The sequence below is a fragment of the Coenobita brevimanus genome, chromosome 60, assembly GCF_032717465.1.
Source record: "Coenobita brevimanus isolate Jiangsu-jjx chromosome 60, ASM3271746v2, whole genome shotgun sequence".
Classification (NCBI taxonomy): Eukaryota; Metazoa; Arthropoda; class Malacostraca; order Decapoda; family Coenobitidae; genus Coenobita; species Coenobita brevimanus.
Window position 1 is genome coordinate 36,058,169 of NC_137013.1, and position 17,297 is coordinate 36,075,465.

Sequence of the window (17,297 nt, forward strand, 5' to 3'; positions counted from 1 at the left end):
ACTGATTTTTCCCTCATTTGAATAATCAGGCATTGGCTAGAGTAAAATACTGTGGTAAAGCTCTCAGACGGTCAGGAATGGGATGTTAACTGCAAACATGAAGTGTGATACTGGCTGGCTGTTTTTGTTTATATATGGCCAATACAGGAGCTTGAGGAGTTGCTAAAGAAGAGAGTAAAGTTCAGTATGTCTAGTATAATCCTGCAGTTGTGTAGTAAGTAAGGCCATTGTGCAGTGACTGCTTGGGCTCCTCACTGTAATTGGCTGAACAGATTAGCCCAGTTCTGTGCCTCTAAGCTTCTTACAGGGTAACTCAAATTGCATGATGGATGGAAGGTTGGTTATGTATTTTTTTGATATCTGACCTAATGTATCCCTGCCTACACTGCCATATCAACTGAGAATAAACATTCCACATGTGATGTCAGACATAATTACAGTATCAGTTATGTTGCTGTTGATTAGATATGAAAGCTTACTGAGCTACATCTTTAGTATTGTGTTCATGTAATATCATAATGTTTATTAATCCTCCAACATGCTTACATGTATTGGCTGGACACCTAGGTGGCCCTCCGTGCTGTGTGATCTCTTGCAACACTATTTTTATATGCAGTCTGTTTTAATATAGAAGATATTTATAGTTTTACTGTAATGCAACACTAGGTGATTAGTAGTCTAAGGCGCTATAATAACTGGGATGAAGATAATGTGTCTGACATTTGTATATTATACAGTATTGGCATTAGGGGTGTATGCCAGTCACTTGCTTCTTAATGTTTTTGAAGTATATTAGCGAGAGAGAATGAAGAGGGAAAAGGGTGTTTGAGAGTTAGAAGTATGTGATAAAGTGGCCTGGAGGCATTTCTGCCATGGCCATCACCTATTTGGAGGTTTTCAGGACGGAGGGAGGCGCTAGAAAAGATGATGATGGTATAATGGTCTAGCTTTAGGTCTCTGCTTGTGGACAGGGGGTAATATGAAACTGTGAGTTAGAAGGGTGAATCCATCAATCATTGACTTTGGGTCTTTTTTTTAATAGGTCGGCCAAGCAGTATATTGATAATTTTTGGACCCTAATTTTCCTGTCTTTTGAAACAAAGAATAATGTGAATGAATACAAAGATAACTTCATAAAAAAGAACAACTAACCCCATTTATTTAAAAAACTCACTTTTTATTGATTTGCAATGAAACTTGCTTGCATTTAATTTTGTTGTGCAATAGACTAGAGTGTTCTTGAGGCTGTATACTTTGAGTTATGTTTTCAGGGTAATTATTGGGTAATTATTTTTTTTATTTTTTATTTTTATTTTTTCTTATTTGCACATTTCCATCTCTGTCCTGTGCCACAGTAGTCACAGACATATCAGTGATGTACCATTGAACTGATAAATATTATTATTATTATTATTATTAATATTATTAATCATGTTCACTCTCATCTTAAATATCAGGACCGATTTGCCTAACCCCAGGCTCCTGCACTTCTCATGAGGCAACACAGGATTAGATGATGGATGGATGGATGGATTAATCATGTAATTGTACTGGATACGTGAACCTTTGTATTTCGTGCATCTTTAGTGTTCAGTTTTGAAGATGTACCTTGCCAGCATTTTAACTCAGTGTATGTGTTTATTCTTGTAAACTATAATAATGTATGAATGAAAATTTATACTCCCTATACATTATTATGTTGCAAATAGAAATATATTGTTAATTCCACGGCCATACAGTATGTAGTGAAAGGCTTAAAAGTGCATTGTAATGTATACTAACCTGTGTGTGTATTATTCTGTTGTTGGTATTTTTGATATTAAGCTTTAGTACAGCACAGCCTTTTCTATTTCATTTTGTGCTCCAAATTAACCATCCATTCATCCATCATCCAGTCCTATGTTGCCCCATGAGGAGCAGAGGAGCCCAGGGTTAGGCAACTTGGTCCTGACATTTAAGCTGAGTGACCAGCCTCACTCATCCCTGAGTGGCATTACGTGAGCAGTAAACCCCAACCACCCCTTGGATATAAACCTTCACCGGCTCAGTCCGATTGGAACGCCATAATTACCCACTAAACTACCAGGCGCCAAAACTTGGTTATGTAGTTACCACCCAGTTTAATAAATGGTTTCATGGTGTACAGGAAACCAGTGGTGTAAAAACTCTAAAGCCAACTTTTTCTTTGCCATCTGATCCAGAATCATCATCATCATCATCATCATCATCATCATCATCATCATCATCATCATCATTTTTATTTGCACTTCAAGGCACATAGTAGTCAAGCAGTTAAAGCACTCAGTCAGAGTGACACTCTAGCCATGTTCATAGGCTCAGTCACCAAGAGGTGACTTGAGGTGTGATCATGTAATGCTGTCTGTGGAAGTAGGTGGTCATCTTCCTATAATGTAATGGTCAGTGGTACAGTTGTGTAACTTCAGGCTGCTACACCTGATAGGATTATATATATCTATATATATATATATATATATATATATATATATATATACAGAGCCTCTGTGGTACAGTGGTATATTGTGAGTTTCGCATGCTGGTGAGTGTGGGTTCGCCTCCTGCCAGAGTTGTAAAAACTCTGGGAAGCATTCACCAAGCCACTTGCTACTTTGGCGGACACAAGGGGTGCTGTGGTTGAACCAGTGTCGCATACTAGTATGCTTGCACCCAGTTGGCTTAAGGTGGGCCGATTACACTTGGTTCACAGACTACACACACACACCCAAAGCTACTACAACACTACAGTCACACTCACAAGCACTTCTCACCCTACATACAGTCTCTACCAGACAGCCTAAGCCACTGGGTAGAGATACATTGGCTGTATCATCCCTGCTTTGGTAGGGATAGGGCGGTCCTGCAGTGGACCTCAGCGCCTGATGATGATGATGATGATGATGATATATATATACAGGATGGGAAGATAAATTTCATGCATGTTTGAATTTTTCCAGGTGAAGAATTGAAGAAATTCTCTGGAATATATTTCTCATTCTGCTTCCTGAGAGAAGTTAGATTTAAATTTTCAGTCTTCCACATCTCATCCCCTTCAGTCCAGTGGCTTATTTTTTAATGTTGTTCAGGCTGTCTACAGATAATTTCAGCTTAGGGAAAGATTCAGGTTGTGAAGGTGTGAATGGAGACTGTTTGTAATCCCATCACTAAAAATGGTTTCTTGTAATCTGGTGAAATTGCCTGAAGGTAGCAAGAGTATACTTTAAAAAAATAAAAGTTATCATCATCACCTTCAGTGGGTTAAGACTCTGGGAATACAGTTATGATGGGGTAGTTTTCATTCTACTAAACTGCAAGGATGCAGCATTGCTAGGGTTCAGATTTTTTTTTTTTTTTTTCCAAATTGAAGTCCACTTGGAAGGGAACTTGTTTTACTGCTACGACAATAGCTTCATATTATGATCTCCATTAAGCTATTCGTATTCTTTTTTATCTGAAATACCTCATGTTTGAAAACCATAGATCATTAAGCAACTTTCAAGTACAATACAGTACTGTATTTTCATAGTTTTCTATTAACATAAACAAAAGACTGCTTTTTACCTAAAGTATAATCAGTGTAGTTATAATAATCACAAGGCAGTATCTTCAAAAGACTGAACATATTCATATATTTTCAGAGTAAACATACAGTGGTCTAGTGGTTAAGGAGCACCAGTATAGCAGTGCACAAAAGCTCAGTCCTCAAGGGGTTACTTGGTGTTTCTGTCATGTGATGCTTAGCCTCGGGCCCCTACTCTTGAAAGGGAACACTGTGGGATTGGCAGTTTTTATTCAGCCAAACAAAAAGGTAACAGACTTGAGGCACAAATTTGTACATCCTGTGACCCACATGCTGTATATTTCAGGAAACCAGAATTTTGACTTTCTGCTTATTATTAATATTCATTTGTCTGTTGATTAGGAAAGTAGACAGTTAATTTCTTCTGGTTCATTGTTCATTAGTTGATATCCAGGCCATTTCATTCTTCCCTTCATTTATAAAGGTTCAAACATACTTCCTTGCATCTTCCTTGGTCCCCTAGTGGTGGCTTTCCACACTGCCTGATCTCCAGCAGCCTCTCTTTTCAGTCCATTATCCCTAAGGTCACTCAGTATGACTTCTTCCCTTGTCTTTTTTGGTTTGCTTCTTGTAACTCTAAATGTTGATACCTCACATCCTCCACACCCAAATGTCATCCTCCATCTTCTTCACATGCCCAGACCATCTCACTCTATCCCTTCTTATCACATCACCAAAACATTCAAGTCCCATCTGTCTCCTCAGCTCTTCTTCATTTTCCCTAACTCCCCAAGGCCTGGCATTCAAGGATGCACTACACATACATCGGATGATTCTCATTTGTATGTCTGAACCTACAAAACTTTTCCTCATTTACTGCCCAAGTCCCAACATTGTATAGCATTGCATTTTTAACTCCTGCTGCATACAAGGACCTCATAGCACAGAGAGAGAACCCTCTCAGTGTCTGGAGAGGGAACAACCCCATGAACTTTTTCCAGCCACTTACACTTGCAACTGAGGCAGCTCCATCCACACCTCCAGTACATATCATGTCCTCCATATAACAAAACTCCTCAGCACACTGAAGAGACTCTCCAGCGAGATTAACCTTTCCAGCCTCTCTCTATATAACATCGCATACACTTAGTATCATTATCATCACCAATGTCTTGTTCCCTCCTGGTAACCTTCCAACAGATGGCCTCCAAGCTGCTGTGTCCTCACATACCTTTCCCTCTCTTTTTGTAGATCTTCTTCCTCATCCCTCTCTCTCACCAAAGTACTGTTCCACTTTCCTCCATACCAGTAGTCTTTATCTTCCAACATAACCTTGTTTCACTGTCATAGACTTTATTTGACACCATTTCTGTGTGGTGTGCACAAACATACACTTGGATTATTTTTCTCCCAGTGTCAAACTAGTTCAAATTATTAATGGTTTAATGTACATGATAGCTCACATATTTTGTATTACAAAGTCCTTTTGCTCTGTATTATATATTGTTGCTGTGTCTAGTTATAGTATAGTTGATGAATATATATTTGCTAGAATAAAAATAATTGTAATACACATTTTTTTTTTGTTTCCTCACAGTTACTGTATGTTGTTGCTGAACCCTTGCTGAGCTGCAGACCACATATGAGGCACAGTGAAGGTCTTCATAGGCCAAGCTGTAAGCCTCATGTGAGGTGCAATTTACGATGGTTATAAAACAGTGACTTGAGAGCTAAATACATTTACAATACCTTACAAAGAATCAGCCCAGCAGGGGTTAACACCAGTTTTTCTGGCCAAGCAGACTTGTTGACTACAGGTAAACAACTACTTCTTTGGGGCCATACAATAGGTACAGTACGGTACATACACCAGGATTCAGCACTACCTTGAAGTAAACCATCTCACCAGAGTTGGACCAGGATCCTTCTCACAGCAAATTGCAAGGAAACATGGGGAGATGTGACTCCCATGTGAAGTGCCACAGCTGCTTCACTGAAGGTGCACAGCACCACAACGTGTAAGCTCCCCATTAGTGCCTCAAATATGTTCATTTCAGCAGATGCTTCTACCTTCAGACAATTTTATTCAGCTTTGGAGAGATTTCATGAACTGGAGAGGTTAGATACAGCCTTCATTAATTTCTCCATTCCCAGAGGTCCTTAAATTCCATAAAACTGACTGGTGTTATGTATAAAACGAAAGTTTGTTTACATTCAAATTAATCTGTGTTATGGTGGGTCTGTCCTGAATTGAATAGGAAAATGAAGCTTGGACACTGTTGGAAGAACACCAGTCAAGAGAGAACAGCTGCTGTTGTTGCTTAACTCCAGTCTGGCTGGCTGATCAGACCTGTTTTTTTGACCACAGGTAAACATCTGCCACTGTAGGGTAGTCCTACAGATACAGTACAATACATACAAAATGCAGGGATCTGGCATCCCTTTGTGTTAGACAGCGCCTCGCCACGGTCCTTCCAATGCCAAGGTGCCGGGAAATATGAGGAGGTCTGGCTCCTGGGTGGATGCCACAGATGCTTCACCCAGGGTGCACATTTCTTCCTTAGCGACAGTGAGTGCAGTAAAAATGAGTTATTTGAGAGGAACATGTAGATTTACGTGCAAAGACAGATCAACAAATGAGGAAGTGAAGGAGCATTATGGTACTTATGGATATGACTGAAAGTGTGAGAACAATCATTCTTTGAGATGGTTTGGTCATGTGGAGAGGATGAAGAATGAGAGACTGACTAGTAACTATGCAGTGGCATTGCCAGAGGGGTGGCACTGGCCACCCTCGATAGACTCGTATGGTCACCCTAAATTTCCGGCGTAATATCCCCAGACCTCCCCCCCGCCCCCTTTCCGTTAATTAGTTCTTAGGCCACCCCACGATTAGGCTTGGTCATCCCATATTTCAAGACCCTAGGTACGCTTTTAGTGTACAAGTACGGTGACGGTGGGTAATGGGATGGGGAGACTGAGGATGAGATAGTGGGATGTGGGGGAAGATAAACTGGGTGACATGTAGGCGACTCGTTTGTGGACACCCCTAACGGGATTGAGTGGCATGGCAAGAGACCATTTCCAAATTGTTAAGTTGTTAACCAATTATGGTGTCCATCACATTCTGTAAATCACTTGCGTTATGCTAACAACACAATGTCCAGTTTTACATTGTTAACCCTTTAAATTCCGTCTTTATTATTATTTCTTGCTTCCAGACGATTTTACTATGTTTGGAAAAGCGTTTCGTATCGGAAGAACACGTTATTTACTGAAAGCACGCAATCTCTTGTATCAGAGGAGTATTACCCGGTATAAATCCCATTCGCAATCTCAAGCTGGAAATAGTAAGACATTGCTACCCAATTAAAGTCCTATTCAGTTAACTACCTAACGTCATAGCTTAGTTTGTTAGTCAAAATAAAACATGATATAGTTTTAACAACCTGTCGGACAGGTCTTGACTGAATCAAATTGTCGGACGTTAGCCAGATTAACATATGCTTATGTGTGTGTGGATGAAAGGATGCGAAGATGTGTAAAGGATGCAAGAGTGTATAGAGGTTGGGGGAGTGGACTTTCTGACCACTACTTGGTGGTGGCCAGAATTAGGATGCAAGTGAGATGGAGGAATAGAAGAAGGGAAAGACGAGAGGAAGGAGTAGTTGCAAGGAGAGTGGAAAGGTTACAAGAGGATGAGAAAAAGGCAGAGTATAAGAGAGAAGTGGAGGAACGATTGGGCAAATATGAATTGGAGCAGATGGGAGACGTGGAAGGTGTGTGTAAGATATTTACAGAAGAAATATGTGCAGCATGTGATGTGGTGTGTGGAAGGAAGAGAAGGCGGAGGGGGGTACAAGGAACAGCGTGGTGGACTGAAGAGGTGAAACAGGCTGTGGCACAAAAGAAGAAAGCATACAATGAATGGGTGAGAAATAGGGGCGTGGAAGAAGTTGAGAGGCGGAAGAGAGAGTTATATGTGGAAAGGAAGAGAGAAGTGAAAAGATTAGTAAGAGAGAGTAAGAAGAGAGTGGATGAGGAATTTGGAAGGAATTTGAGTGTAAAGTGGAGGGACTGTAAGAAAATGTTCTGGAGAGAAGTGAAAAGAGTAAGACAGGGTGGGAGTGAAGTTAGCAGGGGAGTGAAAGATAAAAATGGTAGATTACTAGTGGAGAAGGGGAAAAAAGTGAGCAGATGGAGAGAACACTTTAAGGAATTGTTGAACGTAGAGGATGGAAGTAATGCAAGTATAAGTGGCTGGGGAATGGCTGGGAGAAGGAGGGAGGTGAGAAGACAGGAAGAAATCAGTAGGATAGAAGTTGTGGAAGCAATGAAGAAAGTTAAATCGGGGAAAGCCCCAGGAATTGATGGAGTGTGTGGTGAAATGCTGAAGCATGGGGGAGAGATAGTAGTAGAATGGATGTGGAAGATGTGCAGATTGGCCTGGGAGGAAGGTAGAGTCCCGGAGGATTGGAAGTCAGGTATAATTATTCCCTTGTACAAAGGAAAAGGGAAAAAGAAGTGTGTGGTAATCATAGGGGCATTTGTCTTCTTAGTATAATAGGAAAAGTGTATGGTAGGATACTTATAGACAGAGTTAGAGAAAGAACAGAGAAATTAGTTGGAGAAGAACAGGGAGGCTTTAGGAAGGGAAGAGGTTGTGTAGATCAGATATTCATTCTTAGATCTTTAGTGGAAAAGTTTCTAGAGAAGGGAAAGAAATTGTATGCGGCTTTCATGGATTTGGAGAAAGCATATGACAGGGTGGATAGACAAGGATTGTGGAAAGTGTTAAGAATATATGGAGTAGATGGGAAGTTGTTGAATGCTGTGAAGAGTATGTACGATGGTGCGAAGGCTGCAGTGCGTGTGGATAGTGAACTAAGTGAATTTTTCTCTTTGAAAGTTGGTTTGAAACAAGGATGTGTCATGTCTCCATGGTTGTTCAATCTGTACATGGATGGGGTAATAAAAGAGATACAAGGTAGGGTAGTGGATGTTGGAGTGGCCCTGGTGAGAGAGGATAGTGTTTGGAAACTCCCTGTACTGTTGTTTGCAGATGATACTGTGTTGTTGAGTGAAGACGAAGGGGAGCTGCAAGGCTTGGTGGATGAGTTTGAGAGAGTGTGTAAGAAACGGAACCTAAAGGTGAATGTAGGGAAGAGTAAAGTGATGGTCTTTGAGAGAGGTGAAGTTAGTGAATGTACAGCAAGGTTAGATGGTGAGGAATTGGAAAATGTGAGTACGTTTAAGTATTTGGGTAGTGTGATGAGTAAGGATGGAGGTTTGGAGTGTGAAGTGCTTGAAAGGGTACAGCAGGGAAGAAAAGTTGCTGGTTCCTTGAAAGCAGTGATAAGAAACAGGGAAGTGAGCATGGAAGTGAAAAAGTTACTACATGACAGTATTGTGATACCAACTCTAACGTACGGAAGTGAAGCTTTGGACTTTGTTGGAAGGACACAAATCAAGAGTGAGAGCAGTGGAAATGAGTTATTTAAGAGGAGCCTGTGGAGTCACGTGGAGAGACAGGCTGACGAATGAGGATATAAAGGAGCGTTGTGGTGTGGATGTGGATGTGATAGGAAGCGTTATGAGGAACACACTGAGGTGGTTTGGCCATGTGGAGAGGATGGAGGGCGAAAGACTGACGAAGAGAGTGTATGTGAGTGAGGTGGAGGGGGGAAGAGGGAGGGGGAGGCCGAGGATGAGATGGAGGGATGGGGTGGAGAGGTATATGAGAGAGGGGGGTGTGAGTTGGGAGCAGGGCAGTGAAATGGCGGGGGACAGGGCGACTTGGAGGCGATTTGTTTGTGGCCACCCCAAACGGGATTGAGGCGTCTGGCAATAGATAGATAGATAGATGTCCTCAAAGCCACGTAACCACTTGGATGACACATCATGTTTGCAGTTGTCTCATTTCGTTTTCTACTTAGTCTAATTTCAAGCAGTACATCCTTATATTCTTGCCATCGCAAGTCCTCCCCGAGGCTGCTGAAAGTTAAATGAGATTTTTGAACAATATAAGCCTCTAACGAGGACAGAAGATTAACTTTTATTGATCCTACCGCCAGACGATTTTAACAGTGGATTTTAATCAGCTTGGGAGTTACAATTCGTCGTCTGTTAAAGGTTTAAAACACTGGTTAATGTGTGAATCAGTAACCATCTACTGGTTACGGAAAGTCAGATTTTGTTATAGTATTTTTACCTTCAGACTATTTTATTACGTTTAGAAGAGCTTATCGTCGTGTAAGGGTTAAGTTCTAACCGTACACACTGTATTTTAAATATTTCATGTCTGCTAAAGTTTAGTCGTGGGGTGCTGTCTACTTCTTCCTTCACCTTTATCATTCTCATCCTATTTCTCTAATATTTCCTGTCACTTTTTATTGCTCTTCTTTCCTCCTCAGGTGACTTTACGTTGAGTGACAAGCCTAATGGTCTCCTGTGAGCCACGAAACCATTTACAGAGCTAAGTAGAAACCATATAACTAATCCACAGAGGGTTAGTGCCCCTCCTCGTAAAACAACTAGCTCAAAGACAAATGGCCACCCCTTACGGGACTGTGACGTCTGGCAATTGCTAGAGATGGATAGATATGCAGTCTTTGTCCCGAGGAGAAGTTCGGCCAGGAGAGTCGAGTTCCTTTGAGCAATGTGGTGAGACGCATCAGCGCGGGCACAGGACAATAAGGCGCCAGACACCACAATGCCGCTATTGTGGTGTCATCCCAGGCTACTGTCCTCTCCCTTCTGACGTCCGCAGCTACGGGGTAAGGCACAATGGGGGAAAAACGGAAGATAAGATGTATTTCCTCGTGTTGAGTTGTGACGGGCGGATTGCGGAAGATCTTGATCTTGCTGGTGGCCTTTTGTTTATGTTTGAATTATCTGGTGGTAGGGAAAGCAAAAATCTGACATTGTTCCCTTGCTTACGTTCTGACTGCAACTGGTGGTGGTGAAACATGGAGTGTATGATATTGTTCTTTTGTTTAGTTTGCCTGTTGTCTGGCGGTTGAAAAAACATGTATGTTAGTTCTCGGTGTGTGTGTGTGTGTGTGTGTGTGTTGGAATGAGACAAGTATCCACGGTTTCATGGCGCACACACACACACATAGTATATATATATATATATATATATATATATATATATATATATATATATATATATATATATATATATACTGTAGTTAGTCATTTTTTACTGTCAGCTGCATATTTTGTTTTGAAATGTTATTGCTCCTGTCATATCGTCAAATTAAGGATTGCTTCTGTGGCAGTTTTTCCAGTAGGTACATTTTTACTATTAACACGAAACTTATGCCGAAAAAATAAAACAATAGGTCTTACATTACTGCCCGTAATTCTAAGCAGATTTTGTTGAATTAATATCCCGCTGAAATGAACTGTTTTTGGTATATTACACCAGTTATTACAAAGGGTTCGGCATGGAAGCTGCCATTTTTTATCGGGAAAAAAACAAAATAATAATAATAATGAAAAAAAATCATAAGAAAAGCCGTGTTTAGGCTTTAAACCAACCTACCTCCATGTTACCTAACCATAGTGCCTTATTTTGTTTGGGATGAAAACGGGAAAATAGCGGCCATAGGAGGACGGAGTTAGGTCCAGTGTTAACTAACTCTAATGCAGTATTCTAAAGGAATTATTATTATTTTTTTTTTATGCAAGAAAGAAGGAACCAAAGGCAAGGAGCCCTCAAAATTGTTCCCCCCCCCCCAAGAAAAAACAAGAACAAGGTAACCAGATTCAAGACCAGTAAATTACTCTGCGGGGTATGTTTATAGAAGAAAAGCTTCTTAGATTAGGGTGTAAAATTATGCGCAATTGTTTATCGCTCATGACACTGGTGAAAAAGTAAAAATAAGAAGTTACATTTAGGCTGGCGGTAAGGATAAAAAGGAAACCCAATGACCACGGCCCCCCATAATGAGCCACTAAATCCCATGTAAACAAACGCATTATCCAGAGAGGAATGTTTGAAGCATAAATGTACCCTTATCTAGCCAAACTAGACTCTAAACTGTGTAAAACTAACCAAAACTAAACCGGCAATAATTAAATACTAATCCCACCAATTTACTCTGTAGGTTCACCAGAAAGTCATATGTTTTCAAGCGATTTACTGTGCAAGACCGATACAGGGTCTTTTTTTTTTTTTTTTTTTTTTTTTCTACTGTACATGGTACGGCCACGGTAACACTGAATTTTCCTTCGTAGCCTGTTCTTACAGGTATTCATGATTTTGTTTTAGATATACATTTTCAGCAGTTTTTCAATAGAAGAAACCTTCTAACTTGAAAATGGACTGATGAACGCTTGGAAAACCGAGTTCCGTACGTGCCAAAAAGCAAAACACTCTCTCTCTCTCTCTCTCTCTCTCTCTAAGGTTAAACTAGAGTTGTGGTAAGGGGAGTGAAGCTTGTGGTGAATACGAAGGGATGGAGTACTTCATTCTTTATTGGATGCAGGTGGTGATGTGCTGCGTGCTTATTAGTGGACAAGATTTTTGCAGACTGGTTCAGGGTTTTATGAATGTGAGCAACAAGCCGGAAAGTTAAGAGTAAAGTGTTGGTTACTGAGAAAGGCAGCTTACAGCAGTGTGGTTTGGTGGTAAATGGAGACGTAAATTGGTGGAAAAATTTAACCTCAGAGTTGTTTGTGGGCTCCTGGCCTTCAGTTCCTTCCTTGCATAAAAAGTCATTCTCTGCAACAGTCCAGTTGAGGTAGAGAGACACAACTCTTCCCAGTTGTCCGAAGAAAATTTACAGCTGACGAAATCCAATGAAAACCCAGTTTATATTACTCGGTGTTTCAATAGTTCAACTTTCCCATGTGTATTCGGCAAACTTTGGGAAGATGCTCATTTCTCTCTACAGTACACTACAGGATCGACCTCTCTGGAGGGAGAGTAGTAGCTGTACGCTGGCGAAGTACGGTACGAATGGGAAGGGGGTGTATGTGGGGAGAAAGTTGTGGAAGTTGAGGCGTTGTAATGACTCGAAACAGCATGTTATTAGCTAGTATGAACCAGGAGGCAGGCAGATGAAAGAACATGCTATCACTACCCACTATAAATGTCCACAGGGGCTAGGTTAGTGATTAAAGACATAAATATGCAAAAGAAGTGGAGAGTCGAGTGGCCCCTAGGAAGGAATGTACCTGGTCCTCTGAAAGCGTTGATAAACAGGACAAGTGCGTAGGTTGCAGAAAGTCAAGAGTGAGAGCTGGCATTATATATATGCCGTAATTAACAGGGGAAAATTCTCTCTCTCTCTCTCTCTCTCTCTCTCTCTCTCTCTCTCTCTCTCTCTCTCTCCCCAAGCAGTATAAATGTTGTGGGTAATAAATTCATAGAAGCCAGGTGTGACCTTTTTATGCAAATATTATGAGTGTCAGTATTTATAGAGACAGCAACATTGCATTGTACAGTATAAGCAGTGCGAGGGAGACTGATGCAGAAGATTTGAGGGTGGGGTGGTTAGGGGAAAGAGAGAGAGAGAGAGAGAGGAATGTGGAAGAATGGGAGTATGATAAAATTTGCATGACGTGTGACTGGAAGGAGAATCAGTGGTAGACCAAGTAGTTTATAAGGGAGATGAAAACTTTGATTATTCGAGTAGGGAAGGAGAAATTAAGGCAGGCCAAGAACAGCATGGATGTACAAGGTAGTGAATATACTACCTTGACGTGGTGTGAAAGAGTGTGTGAGTGGGGTGGTTGCAAGGACAGGTAGACCTAGACCGGGGTGGGCGAACAAGTGAGGTGGAGTAATTGATTATGAGCTGGGTGGTTGGGAGGAGGAGAGGTCTACCAAGAATACAGTGGAAAGAGTAATACACTGGTTAAGAGTATGTGAGAGCTGGATTGTTGGAAGGAGCTGTATGGCCAGAAAGAGTGGGTGATAAATGAGCATGACAGCATAATGACTGAAAAGAAAAAATGTGATAGACCAAGAACGAGGGGGTAAGAGATGATTAAGGATAAAATGGTTGGCAGGAAGAGTGGTAGACCAAGAACAAGGGGAGAGTATAGTGGTTGGAAGGAAGAGTGGTAGACCAAATTAGGAGTTAGATATGTTAAAAGGGTATAATGGAAGGAGGAAGAGTGTTTGATCAAGAATAAATTGTTACGAATTATGCTAATGAAATAGTAGGTTAAATATGTTAGTATTGGCACGAGATAACCCATGAAATTTGTTAGGATTTCTCGACTGCAGAAGATATAGTCTAGTGTAAGGTAAATACAATCCCATATTTTACCATTATAGTAGAGACAGGGTTACTTCAGACAGATTTTTAACCATATTAATCCGTAATGTTTATTTTATTCTTGCCTCCGGACGATTATATTCAATCTAGGATGGCCTAGTACCATACTGAAGGGGTTGATAGTGTATCTAACCCCTCCTGTTCGAAGTCATTCCTTACCCGAGTAAAATCGTCTGGGGCACCAACAGTAACATGAAAAAATCGCCATTGCAGTGAAGCAGAAGAAGAATGAAGATAGAGAAAGTGAAAGTGATAAGCTTTGGACTGGTAGGATGTCTCAGTTGAACAAAATATTCTGTCAGACTGAATTAAAAACGCGAATGTAAAACTGCAGCGTAAATGGTTAATCAGGAGGTAAATAGCGTTGTGTAAGCAGGAAGGCATACTATTAACGAGACAATATTGAATGACCATTACTCACCTGATTGGCACGGGCCATTGTGGACAGACGCATTTGGCTTGAGTTTGAGCAATATACAGTATTTGGCACATCTGGCTTGATTGTGGGCAATATATTCTCCCCCAGTCAGTCACGTTGCCAAAATCTAAGTCTACCCACTGTGTTCCCGTGGGCTTGGCAGGCTCTCTGACGTCGCTGTATAATGATATAGTTCGGTCACCCTAACTTCCCCGATATTTTCGTCCACTTAAATTTGGCTGAGGTTTTCGTCCTGTTGCAGCTTATTTTCCATTGCTCGGCGGCAGAATAAGACCATGCAACGACTCTCTATCCTTCCTATGGGATTTCTTCGTGACTAGCGTCCTATTCTACTGGTGTTCAAGATGGAGAGATGGGAATATTAGGCCAAGTTAAAGTGGACACAGTAGGTTTTAGATGGCACGGTAATATTGGTTGTGGTATGTGCGCAAAGTATTACCAGAAGTTCTTTTTAGCATACTGTACTTATAGAAAATAATTCTCGTATGGTATTTATGTAAATATTTAATAAGGAGTGAGGGGAAGGACTAGGTCAAGAAAGTGCAAGACTCGTGAAAGAGACACCGAGAGAGAGAAAGAGAGAGAGAGAGAGAGAGTAATGGAGGTTTTAACATCCAGGAGTGTGAGAGAGGTATATGGGGCGGAACAGATTGGGCGTAGTGTTTTAAGGGGGATGATGGCTCGTTGATAGTGGTCTGCATCAGGCAAGAAGGGAAGCACGTGGGCTGAATTATAAGCAGAAGGACCTGGATATGGGTATGTTTAGATCTGCTCTACGTAGACCTCTTCATCAGACACTTCAAAGACTTAGTGAAAGAGGCTGCATTTTCCTGTTTAATGTCACCCCACAGGAGCGGGTAACAGCATGTATAAAAAGAAATTTGAACGATAAAGTAACGTACCTACTGGAAAAAAAAAAAATACCGGTATGGTGTTAGTTAATATTCTCCTATGTTAGTTCTGCCTACTGTGCTATTGCAAATATAAATAACAGCTTTACCAAAGAGCAGTATTCTCGTATGTTATATAAGAGGCCTGTTATGGAAGGCGAAAAATTATAATTATATATATATATATATATATATATATATATATATATATATAAATACGTAAGGATGTTTAGTTTTACACTATTAAGCTCATATAATATATTTAATGGAAACATATCGAGGTAAAAAAAAAAAAAAAAAGATATATACCAGTAGCGTACTGGAAAATAATCGTATTATGGAAACTAATATCGATAACATTAGGTAGACAAATATAACCTGATGTACTATACAACATAAGTACTAGGAGAGCCTCATAAGTAAAACACGACTCTAGTAACTCCCTCATTACAATTATGTCCATTTTAGTCTCGCTGTCTCTGGACGATCTCATTCACCTTAAGGGAGACTTTTAATAGCTGGTGAGGTTAGATATAGCTTTCTTTAACCCTCTCCTGTATTGCTGATGAATGGTGGGGTTTAGCCATAACTTTCATTAACTTCTCAAATTAATACAATCTTCCAACAGTAGCAAGAATAAGCTGTAAAATGCGTCATCGTAGTGAAGAAGACTCTTGAACCCAGTGACACTGTATACGTTTTACTCCTGCCATTCCCAACTTACCTATTCAGCGTAAGAAAGGGATTTAATGCCCGAGCTAGGCGGTGGCTCAGTTGGTAGAGAGGTGGCCTGCAGCCCTAATGGGCCCAGGTTCAAATCCCCGCTGGGGCAGGGAACAGTTTAAGGATTTGAATTTAATAAAAGCAAACTTTACCGATCTACCAGAAGACCCTCCGACATGTAAAAATACCCCCGCTAATATCAATACACCAGTCCTGTATAAGACAGCCCTAGCATGTATTCAATATGGACGATGGGTGTTAGCGCCGAAGTGGTGACATGTAGGTGGACTGCTGGGCATTGATAGCAGGCTGTGAAGCCTATGCCCAGAGTCGGACACAATAAAAATACATATAGCCCGGCTAGGTTCCAGGAGCGCGCTACCATTCCCGGCACGGCAGTCCCGGGTGAGGCTCGAACTCACAATCCCCCGATCACGACTCCGATGCTCTACCACTGAGCCACCGAGCCCCCTCAGCGTCAGAAAGTCCTCTCGTACTTAAGGGGGTTAGATGTACTGTGTTTATCCGTAGCTTAATAAAATTGTCTAAAGGTAACAAAACTAAAGTGAAAAGTATGTCACCGTTATGAAAGTTAACCCCTTCAATATGATGTACTCTTGTTGCCTTCAGACGGTTGATAATATTCGTTAGGATATACCAGTACTATAGTGAAGTTAAGCCCATATCCAACTCCCTCTTGTTTGAAAAGGCTCGTTTAAGGTAAATGAAATCGTGTGAGTGTAGATACGTGTACTACATAGGTCGGCTTTCCCTGTAAGATGGGAAGAATTGAATATAATGTACGTCTTCGTTATGAAAAAGTTGAGTTTGCACGCCTCAAGTGAGTGTCGGCTTGTGCACCGCCTGTCTGTCCGTTTGGCCTACTTTACACTTATACACGTTAGCGTCACTTCAGCTGCCAGTAATTTCCCCGCCTTGGTGAAGAGGACAATTTTAGCCAGGCCAGCTCCCTCCAATCTTGGCCCCAGCGTGTAATTATAATCTAGGTCAGTATTCATAAAAGGGGGTGTTTTGGTGAAACCTTGTAAGGACCGTCTCGGGTCCGAGACTTGCTGGCGGCGCGCGTCACCTACCACCCTAGTCCAGTAGCATGTGTAACAAAATCTCACTCCGTGGGATTTTAAATGAAGGGAAGGAATGACTACCTGGAATACATTGCTAATATGGTCTACTACCCCGCACTACCAGGTGTTTTGGTTGAATCTGTGGCAGAAGGCCTGTGTGACGTCATTAGTCCAAGATGGCCGCCGCTAAGGAGATGCGCTCAGATTTTCATCAATAACTCGTTTCAGAGTGGTCCTATGAAAATTTTTCGTTAGTAGTAATTTGTTCAGAATAATAAAATGAACAAAAAAGCACAGAAGCTATATTTTCGTATCTCTCATACTTTACAA